The sequence below is a fragment of the Pungitius pungitius genome, chromosome 1 (genome assembly GCF_949316345.1).
Source record: "Pungitius pungitius chromosome 1, fPunPun2.1, whole genome shotgun sequence".
In the NCBI taxonomy this organism is placed as follows: domain Eukaryota; kingdom Metazoa; phylum Chordata; class Actinopteri; order Perciformes; family Gasterosteidae; genus Pungitius; species Pungitius pungitius.
This window is the reverse complement of record NC_084900.1, coordinates 20,384,566-20,401,918: the sequence shown is the minus strand read 5'-3', so window position 1 is coordinate 20,401,918 and position 17,353 is coordinate 20,384,566.

Genomic DNA, 17,353 nt, shown 5'->3' with positions numbered 1-17,353 from the left:
AACAATAATGGTCAAAACGTGGTTGAGTGAATCAGGTTCTAAAACTAAACATTATCCTTCATACCATAATGATAGGGATGAAAAAAGGTCATTTGCTTGATAGTAACAGTGAAAGTTAGAACCATTCTTCATACAGTCCGTTTTAGCTGTTTACTCCTTCTGCAAAAGCTTTGAAAGTAACAATAATGGTCAAAACGTTGTTGAGTGAATCAGGTTCTAAAACTAAACATCATCCTTCATACCATAATGATAGGGATTAAAAAAGGTCATTTGCTTGATAGAAACAGTTTAAGCTAAAGCAATCTTGATACAGTCCGTTTTAGCTGTTTACTCCTTCTGCAAAAGCTTTGAAAGTAACAATAATGGTCAAAACGTGGTTGAGTGAATCAGGTTTTAAAACTAAACATCATCCTTTATACCATAATGATAGGGATGAAAAAAGGTCATTTGCTTGATAGTAACAGTGAAAGTTAAAACCATTCTTCATACAGTCCGTTTTAGCTGTTTACTCCTTCTGCAAAAGCTTTGAAAGTAACAATAATGGTAAAAAACGTGGTTGAGTGAATCAGGTTCTAAAACTAAACATCATCCTTTATACCATAATGATAGGGATGAAAAAAGGTAATTTGCTTGATAGAAACAGTGTAAGCTAAAGGATTCTTTATACAGTCCGTTTTAGCTGTTTTCTCCTTCTGCAAAAGCTTTGAAAGTAACAATAATGGTCAAAACGTGGTTGAGTGAATCAGGTTCTAAAACTAATCCTAATCCATCATACCATGATGAAAATGGTGAAAAAGGTCATTTGCTTGATAGAAACAGTGTAAGCTAAAGGATTCTTTATACAGTCCGTTTTAGCAGTTTTCTCCTTCTGCAAAAGCTTTGAAAGTAACTATAATGGTCAAAACGTGGTTGAGTGAATCAGGTTCTAAAACTAAACATGATCCTTCATACCATAATGATAGGGATTAAAAAAGGTCATTTGCTTGATAGAAACAGTTTAAGCTAAAGCAATCTTGATACAGTCCGTTTTAGCTGTTTACTGCTTCTGCAACAGCTTTGAAAGTAACAATAATGGTCAAAACGTTGTTGAGTGAATCAGGTTCTAAAACTAAACATCATCCTTCATACCATAATGATAGGGATTAAAAAAGGTCATTTGCTTGATAGAAACAGTTTAATCTAAAGCAATCTTGATACAGTCCGTTTTAGCTGTTTACTCCTTCTGCAAAAGCTTTGAAAGTAACAATAATGGTCAAAACGTGGTTGAGTGAATCAGGTTTTAAAACTAAACATCATCCTTCATACCATAATGATAGGGATGAAAAAAGGTCATTTGCTTGATAGTAACAGTGAAAGTTAAAACCATTCTTCATACAGTCCGTTTTAGCTGTTTACTCCTTCTGCAAAAGCTTTGAAAGTAACAATAATGGTCAAAACGTTGTTGAGTGAATCAGGTTCTAAAACTAAACATCATCCTTCATACCATAATGATAGGGATGAAAAAAGGTCATTTGCTTGATAGTAACAGTGAAAGTTAAAAGCATTCTTCATACAGTCCGTTTTAGCTGTTTACTCCTTCTGCAAAAGCTTTGAAAGTAACAATAATGGTCAAAACGTTGTTGAGTGAATCAGGTTCTAAAACTAAACCTAATCCATCATACCATAATGAAAATGGTATAAAAGGTCATTTGCTTGATAGAAACAGTGTAGCTAAAGGATTCTTCATACAGTCCGTTTTAGCTGTTTTCTCCTTCTGCAAAAGCTTTGAAAGTAACAATAATGGTCAAAACGTTGTTGAGTGAATCAGGTTCTAAAACTAAACATCATCCTTCATACCATAATGAAAGGGATGAAAAAAGGTAATTTGCTTGATAGTAACAGTTAAAGTTAAAGCAATCTTGATACAGTCCGTTTTAGCTGTTTACTGTTTCTGCAACAGCTTTGAAAGTAACAAAAATGGTCAAAATGTGGTTGAGTGAATCAGGTTCTAAAACTAAACATCATCCTTCATACCATAATGATAGGGATGAAAAAAGGTAATTTGCTTGATAGAAACAGTGTAAGCTAAAGGATTCTTTATACAGTCCGTTTTAGCTGTTTTCTCCTTCTGCAAAAGCTTTGAAAGTAACAATAATGGTCAAAACGTGGTTGAGTGAATCAGGTTCTAAAACTAAACATCATCCTTCATACCATAATGATAGGGATTAAAAAAGGTCATTTGCTTGATAGAAACAGTTTAAGCTAAAGCAATCTTGATACAGTCCGTTTTAGCTGTTTTCTCCTTCTGCAAAAGCTTTGAAAGTAACAATAATGGTCAAAACGTTGTTGAGTGAATCAGGTTCTAAAACTAAACATCATCCTTCATACCTTAATGATAGGGATGAAAAAAGGTAATTTGCTTGATAGAAACAGTGTAAGCTAAAACATTCTTCATACAGTCCGTTTTAGCTGTTTTCTCCTTCTGCAAAAGCTTTGAAAGTAACAATAATGGTCAAAACGTTGTTGAGTGAATCAGGTTCTAAAACTAAACATCATCCTTCATACCATAATGATAGGGATGAAAAAAGGTCATTTGCTTGATAGTAACAGTGAAAGTTAAAACCATTCTTCATACAGTCCGTTTTAGCTGTTTACTGCTTCTGCAACAGCTTTGAAAGTAACAATAATGGTCAAAACGTGGTTGAGTGAATCAGGTTTTAAAACTAAACATCATCCTTCATACCATAATGATAGGGATGAAAAAAGGTAATTTGCTTGATAGTAACAGTGAAAGTTAAAAGCATTCTTCATACAGTTCGTTTTAGCTGTTTACTCCTTCTGCAAAAGCTTTGAAAGTAACAATAATGGTCAAAACGTGGTTGAGTGAATCAGGTTCTAAAACTAAACATTATCCTTCATACCATAATGATAGGGATGAAAAAAGGTCATTTGCTTGATAGTAACAGTGAAAGTTAGAACCATTCTTCATACAGTCCGTTTTAGCTGTTTACTCCTTCTGCAAAAGCTTTGAAAGTAACAATAATGGTCAAAACGTTGTTGAGTGAATCAGGTTCTAAAACTAAACATCATCCTTCATACCATAATGATAGGGATTAAAAAAGGTCATTTGCTTGATAGAAACAGTTTAAGCTAAAGCAATCTTGATACAGTCCGTTTTAGCTGTTTACTCCTTCTGCAAAAGCTTTGAAAGTAACAATAATGGTCAAAACGTGGTTGAGTGAATCAGGTTTTAAAACTAAACATCATCCTTTATACCATAATGATAGGGATGAAAAAAGGTCATTTGCTTGATAGTAACAGTGAAAGTTAAAACCATTCTTCATACAGTCCGTTTTAGCTGTTTACTCCTTCTGCAAAAGCTTTGAAAGTAACAATAATGGTAAAAAACGTGGTTGAGTGAATCAGGTTCTAAAACTAAACATCATCCTTTATACCATAATGATAGGGATGAAAAAAGGTAATTTGCTTGATAGAAACAGTGTAAGCTAAAGGATTCTTTATACAGTCCGTTTTAGCTGTTTTCTCCTTCTGCAAAAGCTTTGAAAGTAACAATAATGGTCAAAACGTGGTTGAGTGAATCAGGTTCTAAAACTAATCCTAATCCATCATACCATGATGAAAATGGTGAAAAAGGTCATTTGCTTGATAGAAACAGTGTAAGATAAAGGATTCTTTATACAGTCCGTTTTAGCAGTTTTCTCCTTCTGCAAAAGCTTTGAAAGTAACAATAATGGTCAAAACGTTGTTGAGTGAATCAGGTTCTAAAACTAAACATCATCCTTCATACCATAATGATAGGGATTAAAAAAGGTCATTTGCTTGATAGAAACAGTTTAAGCTAAAGCAATCTTGATACAGTCCGTTTTAGCTGTTTACTCCTTCTGCAAAAGCTTTGAAAGTAACAATAATGGTCAAAACGTGGTTGAGTGAATCAGGTTTTAAAACTAAACATCATCCTTTATACCATAATGATAGGGATGAAAAAAGGTCATTTGCTTGATAGTAACAGTGAAAGTTAAAACCATTCTTCATACAGTCCGTTTTAGCTGTTTACTCCTTCTGCAAAAGCTTTGAAAGTAACAATAATGGTAAAAAACGTGGTTGAGTGAATCAGGTTCTAAAACTAAACATCATCCTTTATACCATAATGATAGGGATGAAAAAAGGTAATTTGCTTGATAGAAACAGTGTAAGCTAAAGGATTCTTTATACAGTCCGTTTTAGCTGTTTTCTCCTTCTGCAAAAGCTTTGAAAGTAACAATAATGGTCAAAACGTGGTTGAGTGAATCAGGTTCTAAAACTAATCCTAATCCATCATACCATGATGAAAATGGTGAAAAAGGTCATTTGCTTGATAGAAACAGTGTAAGCTAAAGGATTCTTTATACAGTCCGTTTTAGCAGTTTTCTCCTTCTGCAAAAGCTTTGAAAGTAACTATAATGGTCAAAACGTGGTTGAGTGAATCAGGTTCTAAAACTAAACATGATCCTTCATACCATAATGATAGGGATTAAAAAAGGTCATTTGCTTGATAGAAACAGTTTAAGCTAAAGCAATCTTGATACAGTCCGTTTTAGCTGTTTACTGCTTCTGCAACAGCTTTGAAAGTAACAATAATGGTCAAAACGTTGTTGAGTGAATCAGGTTCTAAAACTAAACATCATCCTTCATACCATAATGATAGGGATTAAAAAAGGTCATTTGCTTGATAGAAACAGTTTAATCTAAAGCAATCTTGATACAGTCCGTTTTAGCTGTTTACTCCTTCTGCAAAAGCTTTGAAAGTAACAATAATGGTCAAAACGTGGTTGAGTGAATCAGGTTTTAAAACTAAACATCATCCTTCATACCATAATGATAGGGATGAAAAAAGGTCATTTGCTTGATAGTAACAGTGAAAGTTAAAACCATTCTTCATACAGTCCGTTTTAGCTGTTTACTCCTTCTGCAAAAGCTTTGAAAGTAACAATAATGGTCAAAACGTTGTTGAGTGAATCAGGTTCTAAAACTAAACATCATCCTTCATACCATAATGATAGGGATGAAAAAACGTCATTTGCTTGATAGTAACAGTGAAAGTTAAAAGCATTCTTCATACAGTCCGTTTTAGCTGTTTACTCCTTCTGCAAAAGCTTTGAAAGTAACAATAATGGTCAAAACGTTGTTGAGTGAATCAGGTTCTAAAACTAAACCTAATCCATCATACCATAATGAAAATGGTATAAAAGGTCATTTGCTTGATAGAAACAGTGTAGCTAAAGGATTCTACATACAGTCCGTTTTAGCTGTTTTCTCCTTCTGCAAAAGCTTTGAAAGTAACAATAATGGTCAAAACGTTGTTGAGTGAATCAGGTTCTAAAACTAAACATCATCCTTCATACCATAATGAAAGGGATGAAAAAAGGTAATTTGCTTGATAGTAACAGTTAAAGTTAAAGCAATCTTGATACAGTCCGTTTTAGCTGTTTACTGCTTCTGCAACAGCTTTGAAAGTAACAATAATGGTCAAAATGTGGTTGAGTGAATCAGGTTCTAAAACTAAACATCATCCTTCATACCATAATGATAGGGATGAAAAAAGGTAATTTGCTTGATAGAAACAGTGTAAGCTAAAGGATTCTTTATACAGTCCGTTTTAGCTGTTTTCTCCTTCTGCAAAAGCTTTGAAAGTAACAATAATGGTCAAAACGTGGTTGAGTGAATCAGGTTCTAAAACTAAACATCATCCTTCATACCATAATGATAGGGATGAAAAAAGGTAATTTGCTTGATAGAAACAGTGAAAGTTAAAGCATTCTTCATACAGTCCGTTTTAGCTGTTTACTGCTTCTGCAACAGCTTTGAAAGTAACAATAATGGTCAAAACGTTGTTGAGTGAATCAGGTTTTAAAACTAAACATCATCCTTCACACCATAGTGATACGGATGAAAAAAGGTCATTTGCTTGATAGAAACAGTGTAAGGTAAATCATTCTTCATACAGTCCGTTTTAGCTGTTTACTCCTTCTGCAAAGGCTTTGAAAGTAACAATAATGGTCAAAACGTAGTAGAGTGAATCAGGTTCTAAAACTAAACATCATCATTCATACCATAATGATAGGGATGAAAAAGGGTCATTTGCTTGATAGTAACAGTGAAAGTTAAAGCATTCTTCATACAGTCCGTTTTAGCTGTTTTCTCCTTCTGCAAAAGCTTTGAAAGTAACAATAATGGTAAAAAACGTGGTTGAGTGAATCAGGTTCTAAAACTAAACATCATCCTTTATACCATAATGATAGGGATGAAAAAAGGTAATTTGCTTGATAGAAACAGTGTAAGCTAAAGGATTCTTTATACAGTCCGTTTTAGCTGTTTTCTCCTTCTGCAAAAGCTTTGAAAGTAACAATAATGGTCAAAACGTGGTTGAGTGAATCAGGTTCTAAAACTAATTCTAATCCATCATACCATGATGAAAATGGTGAAAAAGGTCATTTGCTTGATAGAAACAGTGTAAGCTAAAGGATTCTTTATACAGTCCGTTTTAGCAGTTTTCTCCTTCTGCAAAAGCTTTGAAAGTAACTATAATGGTCAAAACGTGGTTGAGTGAATCAGGTTCTAAAACTAAACATCATCCTTCATACCATAATGATAGGGATTAAAAAAGGTCATTTGCTTGATAGAAACAGTTTAAGCTAAAGCAATCTTGATACAGTCCGTTTTAGCTGTTTACTGCTTCTGCAACAGCTTTGAAAGTAACAATAATGGTCAAAACGTTGTTGAGTGAATCAGGTTCTAAAACTAAACATCATCCTTCATACCTTAATGATAGGGATGAAAAAAGGTAATTTGCTTGATAGAAACAGTGTAAGCTAAAGCATTCTTCATACAGTCCGTTTTAGCTGTTTTCTCCTTCTGCAAAAGCTTTGAAAGTAACAATAATGGTCAAAACGTTGTTGAGTGAATCAGGTTCTAAAACTAAACATCATCCTTCATACCATAATGATAGGGATGAAAAAAGGTCATTTGCTTGATAGTAACAGTGAAAGTTAAAACCATTCTTCATACAGTCCGTTTTAGCTGTTTACTGCTTCTGCAACAGCTTTGAAAGTAACAATAATGGTCAAAACGTGGTTGAGTGAATCAGGTTTTAAAACTAAACATCATCCTTCATACCATAATGATAGGGATGAAAAAAGGTAATTTGCTTGATAGTAACAGTGAAAGTTAAAAGCATTCTTCATACAGTTCGTTTTAGCTGTTTACTCCTTCTGCAAAAGCTTTGAAAGTAACAATAATGGTCAAAACGTGGTTGAGTGAATCAGGTTCTAAAACTAAACATCATCCTTCATACCATAATGATAGGGATGAAAAAAGGTCATTTGCTTGATAGTAACAGTGAAAGTTAAAACCATTCTTCATACAGTCCGTTTTAGCTGTTTTCTCCTTCTGCAAAAGCTTTGAAAGTAACAATAATGGTCAAAACGTGGTTGAGTGAATCAGGTTCTAAAACTAATCCTAATCCATCATACCATGATGAAAATTGTGAAAAAGGTCATTTGCTTGATAGAAACAGTGTAAGCTAAAGGATTCTTTATACAGTCCGTTTTAGCAGTTTTCTCCTTCTGCAAAAGCTTTGAAAGTAACTATAATGGTCAAAACGTGGTTGAGTGAATCAGGTTCTAAAACTAAACATGATCCTTCATACCATAATGATAGGGATTAAAAAAGGTCATTTGCTTGATAGAAACAGTTTAAGCTAAAGCAATCTTGATACAGTCCGTTTTAGCTGTTTACTGCTTCTGCAACAGCTTTGAAAGTAACAATAATGGTCAAAACGTTGTTGAGTGAATCAGGTTCTAAAACTAAACATCATCCTTCATACCTTAATGATAGGGATGAAAAAAGGTAATTTGCTTGATAGAAACAGTGTAAGCTAAAGCATTCTTCATACAGTCCGTTTTAGCTGTTTTCTCCTTCTGCAAAAGCTTTGAAAGTAACAATAATGGTAAAAAACGTGGTTGAGTGAATCAGGTTCTAAAACTAAACATCATCCTTTATACCATAATGATAGGGATGAAAAAAGGTAATTTGCTTGATAGAAACAGTGTAAGCTAAAGGATTCTTTATACAGTCCGTTTTAGCTGTTTTCTCCTTCTGCAAAAGCTTTGAAAGTAACAATAATGGTCAAAACGTGGTTGAGTGAATCAGGTTCTAAAACTAGTCCTAATCCATCATACCATGATGAAAATGGTGAAAAAGGTCATTTGCTTGATAGAAACAGTGTAAGCTAAAGGATTCTTTATACAGTCAGTTTTAGCAGTTTTCTCCTTCTGCAAAAGCTTTGAAAGTAACTATAATGGTCAAAACGTGGTTGAGTGAATCAGGTTCTAAAACTAAACATGATCCTTCATACCATAATGATAGGGATTAAAAAAGGTCATTTGCTTGATAGAAACAGTTTAAGCTAAAGCAATCTTGATACAGTCCGTTTTAGCTGTTTACTGCTTCTGCAACAGCTTTGAAAGTAACAATAATGGTCAAAACGTTGTTGAGTGAATCAGGTTCTAAAACTAAACATCATCCTTCATACCTTAATGATAGGGATGAAAAAAGGTAATTTGCTTGATAGAAACAGTGTAAGCTAAAGCATTCTTCATACAGTCCGTTTTAGCTGTTTTCTCCTTCTGCAAAAGCTTTGAAAGTAACAATAATGGTCAAAACGTTGTTGAGTGAATCAGGTTCTAAAACTAAACATCATCCTTCATACCATAATGATAGGGATGAAAAAAGGTCATTTGCTTGATAGTAACAGTGAAAGTTAAAACCATTCTTCATACAGTTCGTTTTAGCTGTTTACTCCTTCTGCAAAAGCTTTGAAAGTAACAATAATGGTCAAAACGTGGTTGAGTGAATCAGGTTTTAAAACTAAACATCATCCTTCATACCATAATGATAGGGATGAAAAAAGGTAATTTGCTTGATAGTAACAGTGAAAGTTAAAAGCATTCTTCATACAGTTCGTTTTAGCTGTTTACTCCTTCTGCAAAAGCTTTGAAAGTAACAATAATGGTCAAAACGTGGTTGAGTGAATCAGGTTCTAAAACTAAACATTATCCTTCATACCATAATGATAGGGATGAAAAAAGGTCATTTGCTTGATAGTAACAGTGAAAGTTAGAACCATTCTTCATACAGTCCGTTTTAGCTGTTTACTCGTTCTGCAAAAGCTTTGAAAGTAACAATAATGGTCAAAACGTTGTTGAGTGAATCAGGTTCTAAAACTAAACATCATCCTTCATACCATAATGATAGGGATTAAAAAAGGTCATTTGCTTGATAGAAACAGTTTAAGCTAAAGCAATCTTGATACAGTCCGTTTTAGCTGTTTACTCCTTCTGCAAAAGCTTTGAAAGTAACAATAATGGTCAAAACGTGGTTGAGTGAATCAGGTTTTAAAACTAAACATCATCCTTTATACCATAATGATAGGGATGAAAAAAGGTCATTTGCTTGATAGTAACAGTGAAAGTTAAAACCATTCTTCATACAGTCCGTTTTAGCTGTTTACTCCTTCTGCAAAAGCTTTGAAAGTAACAATAATGGTAAAAAACGTGGTTGAGTGAATCAGGTTCTAAAACTAAACATCATCCTTTATACCATAATGATAGGGATGAAAAAAGGTAATTTGCTTGATAGAAACAGTGTAAGCTAAAGGATTCTTTATACAGTCCGTTTTAGCTGTTTTCTCCTTCTGCAAAAGCTTTGAAAGTAACAATAATGGTCAAAACGTGGTTGAGTGAATCAGGTTCTAAAACTAATCCTAATCCATCATACCATGATGAAAATGGTGAAAAAGGTCATTTGCTTGATAGAAACAGTGTAAGCTAAAGGATTCTTTATACAGTCCGTTTTAGCAGTTTTCTCCTTCTGCAAAAGCTTTGAAAGTAACTATAATGGTCAAAACGTGGTTGAGTGAATCAGGTTCTAAAACTAAACATGATCCTTCATACCATAATGATAGGGATTAAAAAAGGTCATTTGCTTGATAGAAACAGTTTAAGCTAAAGCAATCTTGATACAGTCCGTTTTAGCTGTTTACTGCTTCTGCAACAGCTTTGAAAGTAACAATAATGGTCAAAACGTTGTTGAGTGAATCAGGTTCTAAAACTAAACATCATCCTTCATACCATAATGATAGGGATTAAAAAAGGTCATTTGCTTGATAGAAACAGTTTAATCTAAAGCAATCTTGATACAGTCCGTTTTAGCTGTTTACTCCTTCTGCAAAAGCTTTGAAAGTAACAATAATGGTCAAAACGTGGTTGAGTGAATCAGGTTTTAAAACTAAACATCATCCTTCATACCATAATGATAGGGATGAAAAAAGGTCATTTGCTTGATAGTAACAGTGAAAGTTAAAACCATTCTTCATACAGTCCGTTTTAGCTGTTTACTCCTTCTGCAAAAGCTTTGAAAGTAACAATGATGGTCAAAATGTTGTTGAGTGAATCAGGTTCTAAAACTAAACATCATCCTTCATACCATAATGATAGGGATGAAAAAACGTCATTTGCTTGATAGTAACAGTGAAAGTTAAAAGCATTCTTCATACAGTCCGTTTTAGCTGTTTACTCCTTCTGCAAAAGCTTTGAAAGTAACAATAATGGTCAAAACGTTGTTGAGTGAATCAGGTTCTAAAACTAAACCTAATCCATCATACCATAATGAAAATGGTATAAAAGGTCATTTGCTTGATAGAAACAGTGTAGCTAAAGGATTCTTCATACAGTCCGTTTTAGCTGTTTTCTCCTTCTGCAAAAGCTTTGAAAGTAACAATAATGGTCAAAACGTTGTTGAGTGAATCAGGTTCTAAAACTAAACATCATCCTTCATACCATAATGAAAGGGATGAAAAAAGGTAATTTGCTTGATAGTAACAGTTAAAGTTAAAGCAATCTTGATACAGTCCGTTTTAGCTGTTTACTGCTTCTGCAACAGCTTTGAAAGTAACAATAAAGGTCAAAATGTGGTTGAGTGAATCAGGTTCTAAAACTAAACATCATCCTTCATACCATAATGATAGGGATGAAAAAAGGTAATTTGCTTGATAGAAACAGTGTAAGCTAAAACATTCTTCATACAGTCCGTTTTAGCTGTTTTCTCCTTCTGCAAAAGCTTTGAAAGTAACAATAATGGTCAAAACGTTGTTGAGTGAATCAGGTTCTAAAACTAAACATCATCCTTCATACCATAATGATAGGGATGAAAAAAGGTCATTTGCTTGATAGAAACAGTGAAAGTTAAAACCATTCTTCATACAGTCCGTTTTAGCTGTTTACTGCTTCTGCAACAGCTTTGAAAGTAACAATAATGGTCAAAACGTGGTTGAGTGAATCAGGTTTTAAAACTAAACATCATCCTTCATACCATAATGATAGGGATGAAAAAAGGTAATTTGCTTGATAGTAACAGTGAAAGTTAAAAGCATTCTTCATACAGTTCGTTTTAGCTGTTTACTCCTTCTGCAAAAGCTTTGAAAGTAACAATAATGGTCAAAACGTGGTTGAGTGAATCAGGTTCTAAAACTAAACATTATCCTTCATACCATAATGATAGGGATGAAAAAAGGTCATTTGCTTGATAGTAACAGTGAAAGTTAGAACCATTCTTCATACAGTCCGTTTTAGCTGTTTACTCCTTCTGCAAAAGCTTTGAAAGTAACAATAATGGTCAAAACGTTGTTGAGTGAATCAGGTTCTAAAACTAAACATCATCCTTCATACCATAATGATAGGGATTAAAAAAGGTCATTTGCTTGATAGAAACAGTTTAAGCTAAAGCAATCTTGATACAGTCCGTTTTAGCTGTTTACTCCTTCTGCAAAAGCTTTGAAAGTAACAATAATGGTCAAAACGTGGTTGAGTGAATCAGGTTTTAAAACTAAACATCATCCTTTATACCATAATGATAGGGATGAAAAAAGGTCATTTGCTTGATAGTAACAGTGAAAGTTAAAACCATTCTTCATACAGTCCGTTTTAGCTGTTTACTCCTTCTGCAAAAGCTTTGAAAGTAACAATAATGGTAAAAAACGTGGTTGAGTGAATCAGGTTCTAAAACTAAACATCATCCTTTATACCATAATGATAGGGATGAAAAAAGGTAATTTGCTTGATAGAAACAGTGTAAGCTAAAGGATTCTTTATACAGTCCGTTTTAGCTGTTTTCTCCTTCTGCAAAAGCTTTGAAAGTAACAATAATGGTCAAAACGTGGTTGAGTGAATCAGGTTCTAAAACTAATCCTAATCCATCATACCATGATGAAAATGGTGAAAAAGGTCATTTGCTTGATAGAAACAGTGTAAGCTAAAGGATTCTTTATACAGTCCGTTTTAGCAGTTTTCTCCTTCTGCAAAAGCTTTGAAAGTAACTATAATGGTCAAAACGTGGTTGAGTGAATCAGGTTCTAAAACTAAACATGATCCTTCATACCATAATGATAGGGATTAAAAAAGGTCATTTGCTTGATAGAAACAGTTTAAGCTAAAGCAATCTTGATACAGTCCGTTTTAGCTGTTTACTCCTTCTGCAAAAGCTTTGAAAGTAACAATAATGGTCAAAACGTTGTTGAGTGAATCAGGTTCTAAAACTAAACATCATCCTTCATACCATAATGATAGGGATGAAAAAAGGTCATTTGCTTGATAGTAACAGTGAAAGTTAAAAGCATTCTTCATACAGTCCGTTTTAGCTGTTTACTCCTTCTGCAAAAGCTTTGAAAGTAACAATAATGGTCAAAACGTTGTTGAGTGAATCAGGTTCTAAAACTAAACCTAATCCATCATACCATAATGAAAATGGTATAAAAGGTCATTTGCTTGATAGAAACAGTGTAGCTAAAGGATTCTTCATACAGTCCGTTTTAGCTGTTTTCTCCTTCTGCAAAAGCTTTGAAAGTAACAATAATGGTAAAAAACGTGGTTGAGTGAATCAGGTTCTAAAACTAAACATCATCCTTTATACCATAATGATAGGGATGAAAAAAGGTAATTTGCTTGATAGAAACAGTGTAAGCTAAAGGATTCTTTATACAGTCCGTTTTAGCTGTTTTCTCCTTCTGCAAAAGCTTTGAAAGTAACAATAATGGTCAAAACGTGGTTGAGTGAATCAGGTTCTAAAACTAATCCTAATCCATCATACCATGATGAAAATGGTGAAAAAGGTCATTTGCTTGATAGAAACAGTGTAAGCTAAAGGATTCTTTATACAGTCCGTTTTAGCAGTTTTCTCCTTCTGCAAAAGCTTTGAAAGTAACTATAATGGTCAAAACGTGGTTGAGTGAATCAGGTTCTAAAACTAAACATGATCCTTCATACCATAATGATAGGGATTAAAAAAGGTCATTTGCTTGATAGAAACAGTTTAAGCTAAAGCAATCTTGATACAGTCCGTTTTAGCTGTTTACTGCTTCTGCAACAGCTTTGAAAGTAACAATAATGGTCAAAACGTTGTTGAGTGAATCAGGTTCTAAAACTAAACATCATCCTTCATACCATAATGATAGGGATTAAAAAAGGTCATTTGCTTGATAGAAACAGTTTAATCTAAAGCAATCTTGATACAGTCCGTTTTAGCTGTTTACTCCTTCTGCAAAAGCTTTGAAAGTAACAATAATGGTCAAAACGTGGTTGAGTGAATCAGGTTTTAAAACTAAACATCATCCTTCATACCATAATGATAGGGATGAAAAAAGGTCATTTGCTTGATAGTAACAGTGAAAGTTAAAACCATTCTTCATACAGTCCGTTTTAGCTGTTTACTCCTTCTGCAAAAGCTTTGAAAGTAACAATAATGGTCAAAACGTTGTTGAGTGAATCAGGTTCTAAAACTAAACATCATCCTTCATACCATAATGATAGGGATGAAAAAACGTCATTTGCTTGATAGTAACAGTGAAAGTTAAAAGCATTCTTCATACAGTCCGTTTTAGCTGTTTACTCCTTCTGCAAAAGCTTTGAAAGTAACAATAATGGTCAAAACGTTGTTGAGTGAATCAGGTTCTAAAACTAAACCTAATCCATCATACCATAATGAAAATGGTATAAAAGGTCATTTGCTTGATAGAAACAGTGTAGCTAAAGGATTCTTCATACAGTCCGTTTTAGCTGTTTTCTCCTTCTGCAAAAGCTTTGAAAGTAACAATAATGGTCAAAACGTTGTTGAGTGAATCAGGTTCTAAAACTAAACATCATCCTTCATACCATAATGAAAGGGATGAAAAAAGGTAATTTGCTTGATAGTAACAGTTAAAGTTAAAGCAATCTTGATACAGTCCGTTTTAGCTGTTTACTGCTTCTGCAACAGCTTTGAAAGTAACAATAATGGTCAAAATGTGGTTGAGTGAATCAGGTTCTAAAACTAAACATCATCCTTCATACCATAATGATAGGGATGAAAAAAGGTAATTTGCTTGATAGAAACAGTGTAAGCTAAAGGATTCTTTATACAGTCCGTTTTAGCTGTTTTCTCCTTCTGCAAAAGCTTTGAAAGTAACAATAATGGTCAAAACGTGGTTGAGTGAATCAGGTTTTAAAACTAAACATGATCCTTCACACCATAGTGATACGGATGAAAAAAGGTCATTTGCTTGATAGAAACAGTGTAAGGTAAATCATTCTTCATACAGTCCGTTTTAGCTGTTTACTCCTTCTGCAAAGGCTTTGAAAGTAACAATAATGGTCAAAACGTAGTAGAGTGAATCAGGTTCTAAAACTAAACATCATCATTCATACCATAATGATAGGGATGAAAAAGGGTCATTTGCTTGATAGTAACAGTGAAAGTTAAAGCATTCTTCATACAGTCCGTTTTAGCTGTTTTCTCCTTCTGCAAAAGCTTTGAAAGTAACAATAATGGTAAAAAACGTGGTTGAGTGAATCAGGTTCTAAAACTAAACATCATCCTTTATACCATAATGATAGGGATGAAAAAAGGTAATTTGCTTGATAGAAACAGTGTAAGCTAAAGGATTCTTTATACAGTCCGTTTTAGCTGTTTTCTCCTTCTGCAAAAGCTTTGAAAGTAACAATAATGGTCAAAACGTGGTTGAGTGAATCAGGTTCTAAAACTAATCCTAATCCATCATACCATGATGAAAATGGTGAAAAAGGTAATTTGCTTGATAGAAACAGTGTAAGCTAAAGGATTCTTTATACAGTCCGTTTTAGCAGTTTTCTCCTTCTGCAAAAGCTTTGAAAGTAACTATAATGGTCAAAACGTGGTTGAGTGAATCAGGTTCTAAAACTAAACATCATCCTTCATACCATAATGATAGGGATTAAAAAAGGTCATTTGCTTGATAGAAACAGTTTAAGCTAAAGCAATCTTGATACAGTCCGTTTTAGCTGTTTACTGCTTCTGCAACAGCTTTGAAAGTAACAATAATGGTCAAAACGTTGTTGAGTGAATCAGGTTCTAAAACTAAACATCATCCTTCATACCATAATGATAGGGATTAAAAAAGGTCATTTGCTTGATAGAAACAGTTTAATCTAAAGCAATCTTGATACAGTCCGTTTTAGCTGTTTACTCCTTCTGCAAAAGCTTTGAAAGTAACAATAATGGTCAAAACGTGGTTGAGTGAATCAGGTTTTAAAACTAAACATCATCCTTCATACCATAATGATAGGGATGAAAAAAGGTCATTTGCTTGATAGTAACAGTGAAAGTTAAAACCATTCTTCATACAGTCCGTTTTAGCTGTTTACTCCTTCTGCAAAAGCTTTGAAAGTAACAATAATGGTCAAAACGTTGTTGAGTGAATCAGGTTCTAAAACTAAACATCATCCTTTATACCATAATGATAGGGATGAAAAAAGGTAATTTGCTTGATAGAAACAGTGTAAGCTAAAGGATTCTTCATACAGTCCGTTTTAGCTGTTTTCTCCTTCTGCAAAAGCTTTGAAAGTAACAATAATGGTAAAAAACGTGGTTGAGTGAATCAGGTTCTAAAACTAAACATCATCCTTCATACCATAATGATAGGGATGAAAAAAGGTAATTTGCTTGATAGAAACAGTGTAAGCTAAAGGATTCTTTATACAGTCCGTTTTAGCTGTTTTCTCCTTCTGCAAAAGCTTTGAAAGTAACAATAATGGTCAAAACGTGGTTGAGTGAATCAGGTTTTAAAACTAAACATGATCCTTCACACCATAGTGATACGGATGAAAAAAGGTCATTTGCTTGATAGTAACAGTGAAAGTTAAAACCATTCTTCATACAGTTCGTTTTAGCTGTTTACTCCTTCTGCAAAAGCTTTGAAAGTAACAATAATGGTCAAAACGTGGTTGAGTGAATCAGGTTTTAAAACTAAACATCATCCTTCATACCATAATGATAGGGATGAAAAAAGGTAATTTGCTTGATAGTAACAGTGAAAGTTAAAAGCATTCTTCATACAGTTCGTTTTAGCTGTTTACTCCTTCTGCAAAAGCTTTGAAAGTAACAATAATGGTCAAAACGTGGTTGAGTGAATCAGGTTCTAAAACTAAACATTATCCTTCATACCATAATGATAGGGATGAAAAAAGGTCATTTGCTTGATAGTAACAGTGAAAGTTAGAACCATTCTTCATACAGTCCGTTTTAGCTGTTTACTCCTTCTGCAAAAGCTTTGAAAGTAACAATAATGGTCAAAACGTTGTTGAGTGAATCAGGTTCTAAAACTAAACATCATCCTTCATACCATAATGATAGGGATTAAAAAAGGTCATTTGCTTGATAGAAACAGTTTAAGCTAAAGCAATCTTGATACAGTCCGTTTTAGCTGTTTACTCCTTCTGCAAAAGCTTTGAAAGTAACAATAATGGTCAAAACGTGGTTGAGTGAATCAGGTTTTAAAACTAAACATCATCCTTTATACCATAATGATAGGGATGAAAAAAGGTCATTTGCTTGATAGTAACAGTGAAAGTTAAAACCATTCTTCATACAGTCCGTTTTAGCTGTTTACTCCTTCTGCAAAAGCTTTGAAAGTAACAATAATGGTAAAAAACGTGGTTGAGTGAATCAGGTTCTAAAACTAAACATCATCCTTTATACCATAATGATAGGGATGAAAAAAGGTAATTTGCTTGATAGAAACAGTGTAAGCTAAAGGATTCTTTATACAGTCCGTTTTAGCTGTTTTCTCCTTCTGCAAAAGCTTTGAAAGTAACAATAATGGTCAAAACGTGGTTGAGTGAATCAGGTTCTAAAACTAATCCTAATCCATCATACCATGATGAAAATGGTGAAAAAGGTCATTTGCTTGATAGAAACAGTGTAAGCTAAAGGATTCTTTATACAGTCCGTTTTAGCAGTTTTCTCCTTCTGC